We start from the raw sequence: 18,950 nt of genomic DNA on the forward strand, positions 1-18,950 counted from the left end.
TACTGTATGTACTGGCACTCCTATAGCATTAGCATTAGCATTAGCTGCCATACTCAGACTTCTATCAAGGATGCATATGTGCATTTGATCAGTTCTATAAGTAAGTATTTATGTGCAGATATATTAACTCTTTCAGCTGTGTTTTGGACTTTAAATGTCTTGTCTGTGTCTTTGAGGCTCATATACAACACATCTAGATCTCCCTCCCTAAAGAAATCCAATCTCAAGGCACTTCCTGGAAAAAATAAAGGTTAAATAAATAAACATTGCATTTAAAACTGCAGGGTTTGATGGTTTTTTTATTGTCACTGGGCAAAACCATCCATAATTACCTTTCAGGATCTAGTAATTTAAGTGAGAGGACGTTCGACATCTGCTGTTTGATGTGTGTTTTCAAGCTGCACACGTGCCATCCTGCAGATCCTTACATTTTCAGACAGGTAGCAGGTTAAGTGTGTGATTGACAGCTCTAATTACTAGGGATGCACAGTAACTATCGGCACTGATAATTATTGGTCCAATATTGAAAAAAAAATCCACATTAAATTAAATCATCAAAAAAAAAGGTGCACAATCCAACAAGATGAAAATGATGTAAAATTTGATTATTTGTGGGATTTAAACTCTTCCCAGTGGTCTGAATACTCTGCATTTTAGACCAACATCACTACAATATTAACAGTGTCAACGTTAAGCACACAAGCTTCACATTTTCATGTACATGTAGGCTGAGCTGCCATGTTTCCGTTAATGAGCACATTTCTACACAGAAATGCAAAAGATGTTGAAAATGTAGATGAAAGGAAAAAAGATTTAAAAGACACAACAAGATGTGGGCTACATGTTGTAAAAGGCACAACCAGTCAAAAATGATGTAAAATGATAAAAGAAGTTAGAGGAACATAAGACGGAAAATGATGGAAAGACAAACACCACCTTTGTGTTTATTTGAAAGAAAATTAACAAACCACTAAATCAGGGACTACAGGTATGTTTTCATTTTGACAAATCTTTTTTTTTTTTTTTTTTTTTTTTTTTTTTATAGATTGGTTTTGTCCTGTTGGTCTTTAAAAAAAATTATAACTGTCCAACTTCTGGAACTTCTAATCAGCTGAGATGGAAGTGCTCATTGCAGATACATGTCCATCCTTCTTGTATAGCTCTGGGCCTTTGTGTTAGAAGTGCATACTTACTGACACACAGACCCACAGACACACAGACACACAGACACACAGACACACACACACACACACACACACACACACACACACACACACACCTACTGGCCCATTAGTATTGTAGTCTGGCTAAAACATCTGGTGGCTGAGGAGCTTTTCAAAGTACTCTTTGTTTTCAGTGTGTGTTCATGTGTTGGTGTGAGCGTGCGCCGTCCTGTGCATGTGTGCGTTTGTAATAAGGGGCCATTTATAGTGTCCCATAAAAGAAAAGTATGATTTAAACAACCAGCCGCTCCAGCCACTGTGATTTTGCGCATGCTTTCCAACACTGAAAAACTAATAATAGAGTAAGTATAGGATAAGCATGGAGCTAATGAGTTAAATTCATAGCTGAGTAGTCTCATTCATTGGATTATTTAAGTCATGTGACCCAGGTTGTGTGGACAACAGGAGAAAGTAGTGGAAGACATGATGTTTGAGCTGCAGCTATTGATTAATTTTGAAATCCATTAATTTATTTCAATTTATTTTTTAATTTACTTTGATTTGATTAAACGATTTTTTGAATAGGCGATAAAAATAGTAAAATATGAAAAAGACATGTCTGAAAATAGTAAACAACTTGTCATTTATTCCAGAACCAGCTGAAACAACCACAAAAAATATAAAAGTAAAAAGACTTAGAAAAATATCTATAATTATTATATAGATTTTCACTAAGGCTACGTTCGCACAGCAGGTCTTAATGCACAATATGGATTTTTTGGTGAAATCCGAATTTTTATTTTTATTTTTTTGTATATTACATATTCCACATTAAATACGACTTCTATCAGTTTTGAGTCTGAACTGAATGTGACCCTGAAGTGACCCACATGCACAAAAGAGGTCCTGATGGAATACGTTATCACGCAGACACACACTGTGTTCATGGAGGAAACGCTCCTGGGACGCAGAATTGTGACATATGTCGCGTTTCAATGATGTAAAGGTCAGATAAATGCGACTTGGCTGTTCAGACTGAAGTCGCATAGTAAAATATTAGATACGTATCAGATTTAGGACCACATATGAAAGTGGTCTGGGTCAGATTTAGGACCACATATGAAAGTGGTCTGGGTCAGATTTAGGACCACATATGAAAGTGGTCCAGGTCAGATTTAGGACCACATATGAAAGTGGTCTAGGTCAGATTTAGGACCACTATGAAAGTGGTCTGGGTCAAGTTTAGGACCACATATGGAAGTTGGTCTAGGTCAGATTTAGGACCACATATGAAAGTGGTCGGGGTCCAGATTAGTGCTGTTCAAACTGTCTTTAACAGATCAGATACAAGGTCACATATGGACACAAAAATCAGATTTGGGACACATTTACCTGCAGTCTAAACACAGCCTTGGTCACATTAGTACAGTTCTATGTAGCGATGTTAAAGTGGCAAAGGTTTGTTGTTGACGTTGGTGCTGTGGTGTCGTTTTGGTTGGTTCACAGAGTAGAAAATCCTATTGAATTCATATAAAAACTTGGAAAAATAGATATTTCCACAGTTGAAACATTTTTTGTGTCGGTTCACAGAGAGCTGTTTGTATGTCACCACCATTCACAGGGTTGTGTTTGTAGGATCTGAATCTGCTGAGGCTCAACAGAACTTTTAAATGCCGCATATTTGAATGTTAGACTAGGTGTGATGTCCACTGTAGTATCCTCCGGTTCCTTGTCCAGGGTTCGTACAGGGGCTTGAAATCCTTGAAAATGCTTGAATTTCAATGCTGTGTTTTCAAGGTCTGCAATTATAATCAAATCTACTTACACAGAGGTGATGTAGATGTAGAAAAATAAACTTTATGCCATAAAGAACATTCCAGTGTTCTCAGGTCGGACTCCAGGTACATTTGTATCTTAATCTTTGTCTCTTGGTGGGATTGAGTCTGAAAAACACCAAGTGACTTCCCTTTTTTTGGGTAAAACTTTGTGTTCCTCCTTTAGTTTATAAACTTTTTGCAGTTATGAAACATAATTTTAGATGTTTATAGCATAATACAATGTACACCATTGTGATTAAAAAGTGACAAAAATAATCCTGAGTATTAGGGGTGGGAATCTTTTACTATCTCAGGATTCGATTCGATTCCGATTTTTGGGGCTATGATTCGATTCAAAACGATTTTCGTTTCAAAATGAATTGATTCCTACTGATTTGTGCTTCAGTCTATAGGTGTGTAAAGGATCCTCATGATCTACTCTAGTCTGGTTTGCCAGACAGAATGACAAATGCACACATTCAAATGTCTTTTTCACATTTATTCAGTTTTAAACATTTATCCATGCTTGGTGAGGTTCATCTGTGTGTGTTGGTTTTCCTCTGGTATCTGACTGTGTCCCCGTGTCCTTAAACTCTGGGTGATGCAGTCTCAAACTGAGCTCAGCAAATACTGTTGGATGTGACGACAGTTTATTACATTTGGCATGCTATACATACACATTTTCATCCTTTCGTGTGTTATTTAACACCATTTGATGGCGTGTCAATGCACTAGCCACTAATCAGTGCTAACTGCTAACCCTAATCGCTAATCGTGCTAGTCGCTAACTGCTAACTTAAGCCTAACCGCTAATGTTGTTGATGTGAGACTGCGCATTTGGTGGTGCTCCCGAAGTGCTTCATCTGCAGTTTCCAAACCTTCCACACTGTGAAGCTCAGGTCAGCCTCGGCCCTTCCCGGACGATCGGTAAAAATAGGACCAATGGCCCTGTAGCTTACCGGCACTTCCAATCTCTTATAATGGGGAAATTTTTCAAAGTCGCACCAAATCCAGAATCAGAGCCGGATCCAAATAATTTCCTGACTTTTGTTGACATCATCATAAAGAATAGCTGTATACCAAGTTTGAAGTCAATTGGAATTGTTAGTTTCGGAGAAGAAGACTATTGAAATTTTTGTAACGGACGACAGACGACAACAGACGATGACGCCGGAGGCCGCATGACGACAATGGCGTACAGCCTATCGGCCGGTAAGATAATACCCAAAATGAGTCCAAAACTTTGCCTTCAACGAGGAAGGGGCCGGTTGGAATTTCTCTTTCCTCCTTCATTAGTTTCCTCTTTCTTTTGGTGTCTTCCTGCACATGCGTATGTTCCAGAACTGACTGCGTGATGACGTCAGAATGTCCCACGTACAAAACGAGGCAGACTACCAGTGGATTTGTTTTATTTTTAAAATCGATTTTGGGACATTTTAAATTAATTCTGAATTGTAGTAAAGGAGAATTGTGATTTTTATATGAATCACACCCTAATCCTGAGTCTATGTATTCCCATAGATATGGATTTGACCCCAGTGACAAGGGCTGTTCTAGAAACATCTGAAAATGACACTTAAAAGTGCTTGAAAGTACTGACTCTTTCTCATACAGGAAGTCATTTTGTCTTACAACTGCAATTAAAGACTTCAAATGTGAATTTTGCAAGATATTGTGGGAGGTAATATGTGTAAATACCACCAAGTTTTCCCACTATCCCAGTAGCCTGCAGCGATCCACCACCAGGACTCACCTTTGGGTCCTGAACCAGCACACCAAAACCACAGAGATCATGAAATCTGTCACCAATCAGCATGTTTCTTTTTGAGGATAAATAATATTTTGGATGGTCAGCATGTTTTCGTCGAATGTGTGTAAAAGGGGAAGTCTGGTAGCGTTGATAATAGACGGAGTTAAAGACGGCGGCGCTCTCCTTTTAAGGAGCATGTAAGTGATATTTGTCATGATCAGCATGTTTTTTTTTTGCGTCATAAAAAAGATGAACGTCGACTTAGTGATACGTTGTATGCGTGTGTGGCAGTGTGTGTTTTTTGTCTGAGTGTGAAGAAGTGGATGTATGGATAGATGGACCACGGAGGGAGGTGGGTGTGTTTTTGAAATGGAAATGAAGGGGGCACACATCTGGGGGTCTTTGAGACTTTTGTTGGGGGGGTGGGGGGGGGTCAGAGGCACACGGTTAGAGGAGTGTGAGTGTGTGTGTGTGAGTGGATAGTGGGGGGTGGGAGTCAGTTGGGAAAGAACGGATGCAGACGAGGTGAAAAAGAAAGGCCAGTTTGGACGGAGACACGTTGTAATGTTGAGACAGACATTTAACGGACATCAGAAACAGAAGGACGGTCTGTCTCCTCTGGTCTTCCTCACAGTACTTGGCATTTTCTTCCTCTGCTGTTGAAAATAAATAGAATAACAAAATTGAATAAGAGTGAACAGTGAACAGATCTTTAAATGATGGTGTTCTCCACCTTAGATGAAAATGCACAACAGAAGCCCTGCAAAAGTTTGATGAGCAAAATAATCCACATGAACAAAATAGTCACTAAACTGAACAAGAAATGTAACAAAAACAACTGAAAGTATCAATCTAAGGAAGAAAATAAACAGGAACAACTGATGCTTCTGTGTAAATTCATATTTTTGAATATCTAAAAGTATAAAAAGAGTCAAACTTCTATGTTGACGTTAGTGTTTAGCTTGTGTTTGTAGAACTGTAAACCTGTTTTAAATCTGCTTGAACTCATAAATTCCCTTTAAAGTCAAAATGTGAGAAGGCTGTGATGAAAGAGGGCTCATGAAGCCAGTCCGAAGAAGAAGGCTAAAATGGGAAGGGTGTTTGGACAATGAAGGGAAGAGGAATGGAGGGAAGATGAAAGGATGAATAAGGATGAATGGACGAATCAGGATCTACTTTGCATAGACACGAGAATGGGAGGAGGAGGAAAAGAGAGGAGGGAAAAGGGGCAAAAGATCACTGGCTATAGTCAGAAACTTTACGGCTGACACTTAAATTTACTTGGTCCCTGTGTGTGTGTGTGTGTGTGTGTGTGTGTGTTGGGGGGGTGCAATAGCACAGTGGGGGGGCACGGCGTTTGTTCTCCAACATGGCTTTTGGGCTTTTTAGTGCTTCACACACACACACACACATACTGTCCTGTCCCCTTGGAGGCACATTTCACCTCTGACGACGCTTCTGTCTTCTTGCTCTTTTTCATTCTTTTTCACTCTTTTTCATTCTTTTTCTCTCTTTTTCACTCTTGACGAGTCACTTTAATTACCTGATTACATTCCCACCTCCAGTGAACTAAAGTGTGGATCACCAAAACACAGATCCAGTGGGTTCATCAGCTCCACTAGAACAGTTACACCACGTACATACCACAGCGACATTATGTCAAACCGCTAAAGTTTAATATGGTTTGGTCCTTTGGTCACATGACACCGACATTGTCAGTGTCTGAAACAGACTGATCTCATAAAATCGTGTTGTATGTGACTCCACTTTATTGCATTGGGCATGCTATAACCTATGCATTTTCATCCTTTCGCGTGTTATATAATGCCATTTGATGGCGTGTCAGTGCGCTAGCTGCTAATCGCTAACCTAACTGTTAATCGCGCTAGCTGCTAATCGTGCTATTCCCTTACTGGTTTACTGGCACTGATACTGGTTTACTGGTGCTGATACTGGTGTACTCATACTCCATCACCTTGAATCAGCGTTGTTTCATCACTTACAGCCAATGGCTGCTCCCATAGGTTCTGCCCCTGCCGGTAAATTCATGTAATAAAAAGGTCCAGTGTGGTGCATTTGAGGATTTTTTTATTTTTTAAACTGGATTTGTGCCTCTCTTGCTTTTAAGTGAGGCAAAAATCACAATCAGTGCTGTAAGCCTGACCAGTACAGGTTCACTTTAAGGTGGAATAACTGCAGAAATGTGAAAATATACCTTGACATTTTGAAATGAGTAATCTTTGCTTAAATGGCAATCATAATCACAATTGCTAAACATAACCCTTAAAGACCCAGTGTGACTTTTGCAGCAGTTCCCAAATTAATGTTTCTCTCTATTTAACCTTTCTTAAGTGATTTATCACCATTAAAAAAAAAAAATGTTATCCTATTTTCCTATTTTGAGGTTTTTTTTGTGTGAAAATCAGGTATTTTCCCATAATTAATTCACTGATCGTGTAAATGTTCATTAAAACTCATAGTAAAGTTGATGGTTATTATATCAGAAACAGAAAAAACTGAAGAGAAAGTGACTTTTTCAGCAAAGATTTCATTAATTAAACATAAACCCAGTGTGTCCATCCACTGTCATTGATCCAACTCCATGGGTTTTACTGGTGAATCAATGTTTAGCATTTCCGCTTGTACAGTTTATTAAATGGTTTATAAGACGTATTATACATATATATAATATATAATAGGTCAGATAAACGTCCTGTCCCCTCAAACGAAAGTTTGTGAAGATTCAGAAGGTAGGGAACAGATAAATGAGCCTTAAGTTTCACTTTCACTTGCTCGGTCTTTGGTGGCACAGACCACACTGCTCCGTACCCCCCCCTTATAATAAGTATTATTAGTAGGATGGAAATCTTTTGTTCCAGTTGTTTGCTTTTGTTTAACTCTACCTGTTTCCTCTGGCTGTGGTGTGGCTGGTCTTCTAATTCCGTTCAGTTTTCATACTGTTTGGGATGTCGTCTCTTCAGCTGATTGAACAGGTTCAGAGTGTTGCCATCTGACATGCGACTGTGTCTGTGCAAATTTTGCAAGTTACTGTTGTTTGCGCTTTGTCATTTGGGGAAATCCAAACCAATTCCATATGATGGAAGTGCAGTTCTTTATAGGAAGTAACTAGTCTGTTTCACTGTCAGCCATGATTCCACTACTCAACGTGAAATCCACGTGACGTGGATGTGAACCAACATGATGTGTCTGTGCAGAGGTGTCAGGTAACAAAGTATTTGTACTTCGTTACCTTACTTAAGTAGAAATTTGCGTTCTGTATACTAAACTGGAGTAATTATTTTTCAGCTGACTTTTTCCTTCTACTCCTTACATTTTGAAAATAGCCTCATTACTCCTGTTTCATTCTGGCTTTTTATTGTTCAAATTAAAAAAAAAAAACAAAAAACTTTCCTGCAGTTCAGACTGTCAGACAGACTTCAGGAGGTGAACCTGTGAGCTGATGCAGTAAACACACTCTGTTTGATCACAAGGTAAACTGCATTAAATAGTCTGATGCACCTGTAGAACAGGCCTGGTTCTAGGGAGGTCAAGAGGGGACAGTGCCCCTTAAACAAACATATTGCCTCCTTAAATGACAGTTTGTGAAGTTTCAGGAGGTAGGGAGAAGGTAAATGAGCTTCACAACAGCAGGAGACTCAGAGGAATTAGTAACGCCTGTTAAGTTTCACTTTCACTTTGCAAAAGGACGTACGGTGGTATGGTCTGTATGTACGCATTGTAAGGTATGTGTGGCACAGACCACACCCCCATGTATAAACCCCCTGCAAAAATAATTGTAGTAATTTTGAAACTGCAATTATTCTCTGACAATAATTGTAGCACCAATATCTGTAATCCTTACATCTGTAATTTGGTGTTAGGTCGGTGTTAATTTTGGCCCCTGGTCCCGGGTCATTGTCTTATTTATTTATTTATTTTTTTGAGACAATGAAGTAGTAAAGGATGTTTTCATTGCTGTAAAACTTCTGTACTGGAGTAGTGACTCACATTGACAGAATGATACTTGGCTTTGTTCAGCGCTGAATGGAGCCCAGCCCCACATTGACATCACTGAGGCCTTGAAAACCTCTGAGTCCAGAGCTTCCCGACAGTGTTGAACAGGGAAATGCTGCTTCACTTGGCCGCCGTGCAGATAGAAGGGCTCTGGAAACCAATATAAAGTCAACATTGTGGCTTAAAAATGTTCCGTTGTGTGTCTGTGTGTGTGTCTTAAGTTTGTCCAGACATTTTTTCCCGTCGGGCCAGCCGCTCGCAGGAAACGTCCGATTCTCCAGGAATGGAAAGTGTGTGTGTGTTTGTGTGTGTGTGTGTATATGAGAAAGACTTGTGTTGAATTAGTGTAGCTGTGTGTGTACAGCGTTGTGTATTAGTGTTAATGTGTGTGCTTGTATGTGTAACTGACATAATGTTTGAGCTTACCCAGACAGAGACAAACCAAACTATGACACACATATGTATGTATAGGGGTGTGTGTGTGTGTGTGTGTGTGTGTGTGTTTGTGTGTGTGTGTGCATATACATCAGCTTTGCCTGGCAGACTGGGTGCGCCAGTGGGGTGTGTGTATAAAGTGTGTGTGTGTTTCTGGCAGAGCTGTAGTTTGCTTTCCGTATTTTGGGGGAAAAGACAGCTCGGCAAGAGTCAACAATAAACATGTTGATTTATGCAGCTACTAGTTCCTTCCATTACGCCTACAACCAGCACTGAAGCAGAGATTGTTCTCCATTATTTTTGATGCATGAGAGTCTTAGCTGTGGAGAGCAGGGTCAGAATCAACAGGCCCACGTTGATTTATGCAGCTGCCGCCTTTCTGCTACTATTGTACACTGACGGGGGACGGTAATATCATCCACATACAGGGAGGGTCTTTCCTGTGGTTGGGGAGTTTGTCTGGTCTACTGACCACAGTGGCTCTAATCCACCTTTACTGATTAAAAAGACACGTCTGACATTCTACTAGAGCTGAGACATTTGACAGCACTTACTCTTAAACTTTATGTTTTTGATAAATCCTTTCAAACAGCTGGATAATAAACAACCAGTGTTGATATCCTGATATATTCACACATTAGGGCTGTAACTAATGATTATTATAGTCGACTAGTCCTCCACTACTGTAAGCACTAGTCGAATATTCAGATTATGAACTGAAAAAAAAAAAGGCTCTTATTTATATTTATTACAGCAATAAAACACATATTCTTTCCTTTAGAAAGAACATTTGCTGCGCAATTAGAATACATAAGAAAATTTGTTAAGGAAATTTTCAATTCAATATCCAACCCGTATGCCTTTTTTCCTCAGAAACAAAAGTGCATTTTGTGCAGAACAATTCCAGTGCCTAACAGTTTGTTAAAAACAAAGTTACAACCACAAATATTAGTCTTTACATAGTTTTCAGTTTTGAATATCAGAGACCAGAGATGGGTTTTCATCTGAGTACATCTTTAATAAATAACTGTGTGGTTTCTTCATCTTTCAATCGGGACTTAAATTCACTTTAAATTGGAAGAAATAATGATTTTATATCTGTTTATCTTTTTTTTGTACTGTGGTATATTCCATTTGACCTTTGACCTTTTTAACCAAGGCTACGTCCACACCATAATGCTCCTAGTGTTTTTCTTTCGCAGATTCTAAAAGTTTTGCGTCTGTACACGTATCATTTCAATAAATATCTGCATCCAGGTGGAAACCGTCAAACTGGGTTAAACGGCAGGATACACTCAAACCACAGAAGAATGCATGGTCCGGGTCGTCCTTCTACCAGGACACTGTGGTGGATTTAAAAGTATCTGAGGTGTGGATCTGTTTCTGCGTCTCTTCTGATTGTCCAGTTGGTACAGCAGTACCAGGTTTAGTTGGACTAGTGCTAATAAACTGAGCAGCACAAACACAACTCTGGAATCTGCCGTTGTTGTTGTTGTTACCAGATGTTACATCCAGGATTTTCTTCTTCTGGTCACATGGTACTGTGGCATCATGGTTTCCATACAGTGGTGTTGTACCTATCCATACACCAACGCCAGGGCGGAGCTGGGAGATTTTTCCGCTCTGGGACCCGTTCTCCAAAAATTCCATTTCAGGACCACGACAAACACCGGTGTCATGTGGATGAAAGGCCCAGATGATATTAAACTTTAGTGAATTGACGTAATTTGGTTGTGGCATGTATGGGCTCTGAGCCATGTATTCCATGAAGACAGCAGTGGGTGTGGTCTACAGCGGTGGGTGTGGTCCACAGCTGGAGGCGGCAGTGCCACAGGTCTATGTGTATCAAAGGACAAGTCACCTGTCACCTGGTTTGATCCGTTGCGTTGGACCGTTTCTTTCAGCTCTAATGGAACACGGCGGTGCCCACATGTGGCAGGTGTATGTTTTTCAGTGTGAAACTTGTTTCAGAGTGAACCTTGAAAGCTGTGAGTGTAGTTTACAGTAATGATTGGATAAACCACTCCCTGAGCTTCAGCGCCAGCAGCTCAAAGATCTGGTTGATCAGGGTAATTAACTGGTGTCATTTACAAAGGAGTAATCTAGTCAGGATGATCATGTCAGGACATTGTGTTCTTGTTTCACAGATACACGACTGTAAATATCCAAGCAGAGCTGATGAGGCTGATGACAGACACCAGTAGTCTGAGGATATTTGATACTTGTTTGAAATATGAATTCGGACACTGATTACAGGGTCGGTAGGGGGGCTTGAAATCCTTGAAAATGCTTGAATTTCACTGTTGTGTTTTCAAGGTCTGAAAAGTGCTTGAATTTTAGTGAAAGTGCTTAGATTATAACTCTATGATATGATTTATTAATTTTTACATTAACTCAAACCAAAGTTAATTAGAGAGAGGTGATACAGTTTGAAAAATAGAACTCTCAGGTGTCCTCAGGTCCACTCCTGGTACATTTTTATCTTAATCTTTGGCTCAGTACGAGTGTCCCTTTTTTTGGGATAAAACTTTGTGTTCTTTAATTCCTAAATTTTCTATTATGAAACATATTTTTAGATGTTTATAGCATAATACAATGTACATCATTGTGATAAAAAGTGACAAAATTAATCATGAGTTTTTTATGTATTCCTCTAGATATGTGTTGAACCCCAGTGATAAGGTGCTGTCCCCTTAAAAGTGCTTGAATTTGACCTTGAAAAATGTGTCCAAACCCTGTGATTAAAAATGTTCTTTTTGTGGTCAGCGCTAGACGGTTCTGAGTGGAACGTCAGCGTCAGAGTGGAGCTTGTATCCTGAAACGGCATCCAGTGGGACCTGTCATTTTCGTCCAGTCCAGTCCAGGTGTAAAAGCCTTATTGTTTTTAGTGTTTCCATCCGTCCTGTTAACACAGAGCATTTCTAATGGAGCTGTCAGTCAGTGAGACACAGTCATTATCTACTTTATCCAAGGTCAAAACTGGAATAACTATCATCTCTGATACCGCCCTTACTTTAACAAACTGTACCTTAGCAATTTCTTCAATTTATGATGTCAATTTCAGAGCTTTTGTAGAAAAAAACCTTTCATGGGCTTCTGGTAATTTCATAGTGTGTTTAGAGGAGGAATGAGCAACAGATGCATCTGTCGTGTCGTGTCGGGTTTGCCGGCGTTTTTGTGCGTGTCATTCAGTGTTTGATGTTAACTCTATGTTGCACTGGTGATGAGTCAACACACAAAGAAAAAAACAAGGAGCTCCCTTAGCTTTCCGGTGTGTGAGTGTGTATTTATCTAGGGCAAACATAGTCCTGCTGTTCACCTAAAACCACTCAGTGAGTCCTCAGATCGTGGAACATTATGAAAACCATCAGTGATTTAATGTCGTATATGTAATCAAATGGAAACGTACCTGCATTTGAAGGCCCGATACTCAAAATGAAACAAGTCAAATACTGTAGGAAAAAGTGCATTTATTTGAGCTATAATTAGCAGAACTTAGAACCAAACTTTTAAAACCCAGTTAAAATCTCCTTTGATCAGATTTTTCCTCCTGTCTGCCTGAAATATTTGCTGGAGCTTTTTTGCACATACCGCTTTGTGAATCTGAAATACAAACATTAAAATCAACTGAATAAGCCTGTAATTTTAGAATAAAAAACAATGTGGTTTCCTGTCTGTGCGATGTGTAATTGATGGAATGTGGAACTTAACTGAGTCTACATGACATTTCATAACAAACTGAATGTGTCTCATATCTGTCCGTCCATCTGTCCATTTGGTTTGCACTGATAAACGATAACCTTTAATTGCGAGGATCAGCGTTGTGTGCTGTACTTGAAATCTAAACAATAAATGGGACTAAATAATTCATTTCAGATGGAACAGTGGGGCTGAATGTGAAACAATGTGCCCTCTGTGCTCTAATTGGTGGAACATGGAGCTTAAATCTGTCTACATAGCATCTAAAAACACACGGAGACACATCAAAAAGGCCTTTCAAAGACAATCATTTTCCACAGGGACACGGAGGGGGGGGGTTGCTGAAAGATGGGGAAGAAACATGCGTAATTAGTTTGACCACCATGTCATTTGAAACAGCATAAGCAATAACAAATCACAAAACAATAAAAGATGAGAACAAAGATAAATGAAAGGGCTGGAGTTTCAGGCTGAAAATGATTGAAAATCAATTTGCATGTTTTATAAGTCTGTATGTTCCGCATGCACGTTAAAGTGCTTGATGTGCATGAATACGTGTGCACATGCCTGTGTGTGTGTGTGTGTGTGTGTGTGTGTGTGTGTGTGTGTGTGTGTGTGGGGGGGGGTTGGTGAGTGGGTATTTGTGTGTAATCATGTACGTCAGGCCGTCATGAATGGTGCATTTGAGACAGAGCGGAGTGTGGAGTTCCTCGGGCTGGACCAAATTGGAAACAGAAAAACAAACATTCCCTAGGAACCCCCCCCACACACACACCATCACACCCCCCCCTACACACACACACACACACACACACACCCCTCCCTCCTCCATCGTCTGCTGGCTAGTGGCACAGTCCAACCTGTCTGGGACAATGTAACGGTCTATAGTCGGACCGGACCACACACGTTTGCGGGGGGGGGGGGGGGGGGGGGTGTATCTCAGCCACAATGACACTTGGAAAAACAGACAGAGGACGGGCTCAGTGATAGATTGATGGAAAAGACAGTGATGGAAGCGACAAAAAAGCAAGAGGTTGAAAAAGCGATGAATGTGAAAACGTAGATAAGTCAGAGTGGAGGAGTGAAGGAAAAAAGAGCAGAGGCAAACACCGAGCGAGTAAATGAGTAAGCAGCAGCCCCTCTGAGTCACCGTTCAGCAGGGAAAATATTTACAGTCACACTGTCAAGAGAAAACCCTCCTCCTCCTTCTCTTCTCTTTTCTTTTCCTGTTGTGAATACAACTGATGACACTGGTCTACAAGTCAGACACTTCCAGAATCAAAGCAGTCCACCACATGTGTGTCACTGATCCAGACTAATCCAGTCAAAGTGTTGGGTGGTTGTAGATTCACAGATCCAGTCTGGAGTCAAAATGTGGAATTCTGACAATTTACCAGAGAATGGGTTTAAGTCCAAAGGAATATTAGTGTCAGATCTATCAGTTCTACTTCAAACACTGTCTGCACATGACAATACATGGACTGTACAGGTTCTAACAGTGGAACATTTAGACATCTATTGGATAAATGGACACAAACCAACATATGTGTGGAAGAACACACCATCATATGGATTAAAACATGAGCTAAACAGCACTTTGGTCATTAGTTTATGATTCATCTGATTAAAGTCAGATTTATTACATTTAATGTCTGAGGCAGATATTTACTTAGAAATAGTAGAACAGTGTGACCAAATCACCTTCTTCATCTTCTGTCTTCTTCTTCTGTTGTCTTCTCCTTCCATCTTCTCCTTCCATCTTCTTCTTCTGTCTTCTTCTGTTGTCTTCTTCCTCTTCTTCTGTCTTCTGTTTCTTCTGTCTTCTGTTGTCTTCTCCTTCTTCCATCTTCTTCTGTTGTCTTCTGTCTTCTGCCTTCTTCTGTTTCTTCTTTCTTCTGATGTCTTCTGTCTTCTTCTTTCATCTTCTTCTTCTGTTGCCTTCTTCTGTCTTCTGTTTCTTCTGTCTTCTTTTGTTGTCTTTTGTTTCTTCTGTCTTCTTCTGTCTTCTGTCTTCCGTCTTCTTCTCCAGCTCTAATAACTGAATACTTGTATGTGTGTATCAGTCTTGTACAAACCTGGAGTCAGTGTGTGTATATGCTCGCTGTCATTTCACCCTTATATTTTTGTTGCCTGGGGGGACATGTGGCATACAGTGTATAGGGATGAACCTTAAATATATGTTTATATATGTAGCGCAGTAAATCTGTAACACTTTACCTGGAGGAAATAGAAACTCATCTTAACAACTGGTTTTGCAAAACATATAGTCTCACAAATGCTGCACGTTTAGCATGGGAGGGTCTTAAAATGAGTCATAATTTCAGTAATGACTCATAATGGTATTTATTTTTCATGCCTGCGTTTTCTTGTCCCATTGCAGATAATGACACAGTAGGTTTGACAAATGGTTCCTCTGTTCATGTCTCTGTGTAGAAGTCAACAGCGTGTTTAAGCAGGTGAACAGCTAAACTGGGATACAACACCTTTTTCATCTGAGGGCTGTAGTACGGTTTAAGGTAGAGGATATTGTAGCAGTCGATTACAAGATAAACGTGAAAGCATTATTTCCTTTCAGTTTTATATTTTATCTTTGAGTAAAAGTTGAAAGTTTTAAATTTCTTATAGAAGGTGATGCAAGAGCAGTGGAAAAAAAAAACTAAACAAAAAGTGGCTTGAAAGACAGAACAAAATGAAAAATTAATATGAAAATAGATGCAATGAGACAAAAATGAACATGAAGAAACTAGAAAAGCACCCAGAGAGTGCAGACCTCCACCAAAGCAGATCAGTGCCCCCCCATCACCACCAAAATGTAATCATTTGTTCCTTGTGCTATCAACATTTCCTGAAAATTCCATCAAAATCCATCCATAACTTTTGAGTTATCTTGCTAAGAGACAAACAGACAAACCCCGATGAAAACATAACCTTTGCTGTTCCTTGGTGGAGGTAATGAGACAAAAATGAACATGAAGAAAAAAACAGAGAGGTGCCAGGCACAACAAACCCCGCCCCTTGCATGTGTTTCACCCATTATAAGTAAATGGGAAGATTAAAAAACAAAAAAACAAAAAAAAAATCATTAAAAAAAAGTAACTTTGACCTACTTTTTCCAAATGTAATCACATCTATTCTGGGTCACTGGTAATCTATAAACCCAATTTGGTATGAAATCAACCAATAGTTTTGCTGCTGAAGTGTAAAGAAACACACAAACAAACCAAGGGGGGGGCATACTGTTGTTGTGGTTTCGTTTTGAGAAAGTGTTGTAGTTTCCTTCCAAATCAGAAGGTGGCAGTAGTGCTGGTATCAGCTGGTTTCATAGATGAAACTCCACTGGGCGGAGTTGTTTCCATGGTTGGGTATGGGTATGTAACAATTACCGGTATAACGATAAACCGCGGTAAAATTGCCAACGGTTAGTATTACCATTTAAATTCTGATTATCATGACAACCGTGTTTGATGACTGCACTTTTCTGGAGAAAACGCCTATGTAAAGATCTGCTTTTATGTCAAATACTTGAGTACAGTTTTAATGTATTACACTTTTAATTGTATTTACCTAATATTTGGAATCAATATTCACTTTTAAAGTCTTTGAAAAGATTCGTGAGGCATCTTTGTGTTATTTATGCAATAAATTATATACATTTTTCAAATTGGATTTTGTATTTTTTTTGTGTTTTTTGTCCTTTTGTGTTGATATAGTAGGTTAAAGTGAAAAAAATAATAGGCAGTTGATATAAATGAAGTTGTGGTGAAAAAAAAGATACCAAACATGATTATAGTAAATATTTCTGTATATAGTATATAAAGGCAAAATCAGAAGGACTGAAAAATATGCTCAGACCCCTAAGGGTTAATACTTGAATGTTTCTGCCAAGAGAAAGTGCATTGTGACAAATATTTTATCTGTTTTTCTTTTTTTTTCCCCCAAAATACAACTTGGTTAAATTATTTCAGTGTGTGTATAAGTACTTTTTGAACATTTTGAGCACAATTTCAACAATACCACATTAATAATGATAATCGTGATAATTTTGGTCACAATAACCATGATATGAAATTTTCATATCGTTACATCCCTGTTTCCATATCTTCCGGCAGGCATGTTCTGTTTTAGAACAACAATATGGAAGGTTAGGGAGCAACATGGAGCAGTGTCTTCATGAGCTCACAGAACTTAACAAAGATGTCATAGTTCTATTAAAAGTATTACAGTGTAGGCAACGAAAGAGATGGAACCGCTGAATGGAACTAGGTTAATGGATGGGGAATACCAACATCTGATAATTACTGATTATACTAATGAAATAAAGAAACAATTTAGTTAAATTATGTGGGTTTATTAATGTTCAAACCACAGGTTTATCAGGAGCAAACAGGAACAGACAAGAATAAAAGTGAAATAAGTCATGAATATAAACTAATGAACTATATTCGGTGGAATCCCACACTTGTTGCTGTACAGTCCTGGTGTCACATGATCATAAATTGGCCAACCAGGAGTGGGTGGAAGAGGTGCAGGTCAAAGCCGCATGGGCCCACATGGGGCTGTACGAAGTTACAGCGTAGGTGGTGATGCATGACGTCTGCGACCATAAGTCCAGCTGAAGAATCCAATAAAAGCCAGCGTTCATACATTAAAGCCCAAAGCAATTTGAATCTGAGTTCTTATACAACAAGATGAAAACATTCAAACAGTATAAATGAATGAACTGATGATGTAAACAGTTTAACCCTAAAGACAGGAGAACTAGAACTAGAAACTGAGAAGGACTGACATCCAAAGACTAGTTCAGGTTCAGACAGGGGCTTGAAATCCTTGAAAATGCTTGAATTTCACTGTTGTGTTTTTAACATCTGAAAAGTGCTTGAATTTTAGTTTTAGTGTTTGAAAATGCTGGCAATTCTAACTCTGTGATGTGATTTATTTGTTTATTTATGTTTAATATTAACTCTGTCAGGTTAGATGTCCAGCCACAGCTCCATACACAGAGGTGACACATTTAGAAAAATAAAAGTTTGTCATAAAAGTAAATTCCTAGGTGTTCTCAGGTCGACTCCAGGTACTTTTGTATCTTAATCTTTGTCTCTTTGGTGTGAGTGTGTCTGAAAAACACCAAGTGGATTCCCTTTTTTTTTTTTTTTTTTGGATAAAACTTTGTGTTCTCCTTTAATTTCTAAACTGTTTGCTTTTATGAAACATAATTTTAGATGTTTATACATAATACAATGTACATCATTGTGATAAAAAGAGAAATAAATAATCCTGGGTAAATGTATTCCTGTAGGTATGTGTTTTACTCCAGTGGTAAGAGGCTGGGCTGGAAAAATTGTAAATGACCCTAAAAAGTGCTTGAAAAGTGCTTGAATTTGACCTTGAAAAATGTGTACAAACCCTGATAGTTTAAAGATTAATATGCATGACTGCACGATAAATGTGTGTGTCTATAAATATAAATAAATAAATAAATAAATAAATACATACATACATATATATATATATATATATATATATATATATATATATATATATATATATATATATATATATATATATATATATATATATATATATTTGCACTCACTGAAGTCTGTCCCAGGGAAAATGGCTTTGTATAAATACAGACTCAGATTTAGATTTGCGGTGAGAGGAAGAGAGAGAAAGGGCAAGATAGATGGAAAGAAGAAGAAGGGGTGGCAGAGAGAGGGAGGGAGGGGGTGGTACAGTACAGACAGAGGGTGGGGTGATTTTGTGGTTGGGGCAACAAAAGGGGGAACTGAGAACTGGTGAGTCTTGACATTTAACACTAGAATTACCAAATAAAGTCAGTGTAACTGTCAGCGGCTGCAGCCACTGGACGACTGATACACACACACACACACACACACACACACACACACACACACTGATGTCTGGAAAATGTTCATCCACGATCGGACAATGATTCATAAAGCAATCAATATTGAAATAAGGGATGTAATAATACTTGGACGCACACACACACACACACACACACACACACACGCACACACACACACACACACAGAGGCAGATGTTGTATGC

General features: G+C 38.9%; 1 protein-coding gene across 1 annotated transcript in view; it reads left to right on the plus strand.

Annotated features, from left to right (window-relative positions):
* LOC115428438 (zinc finger transcription factor Trps1-like) overlaps positions 1 to 18,950 on the plus strand; it is a 357,327-nt gene that overhangs the window by 142,888 nt on the left and 195,489 nt on the right.

The sequence above is a fragment of the Sphaeramia orbicularis genome, chromosome 11 (assembly GCF_902148855.1).
Source record: "Sphaeramia orbicularis chromosome 11, fSphaOr1.1, whole genome shotgun sequence".
Classification (NCBI taxonomy): Eukaryota; Metazoa; Chordata; class Actinopteri; order Kurtiformes; family Apogonidae; genus Sphaeramia; species Sphaeramia orbicularis.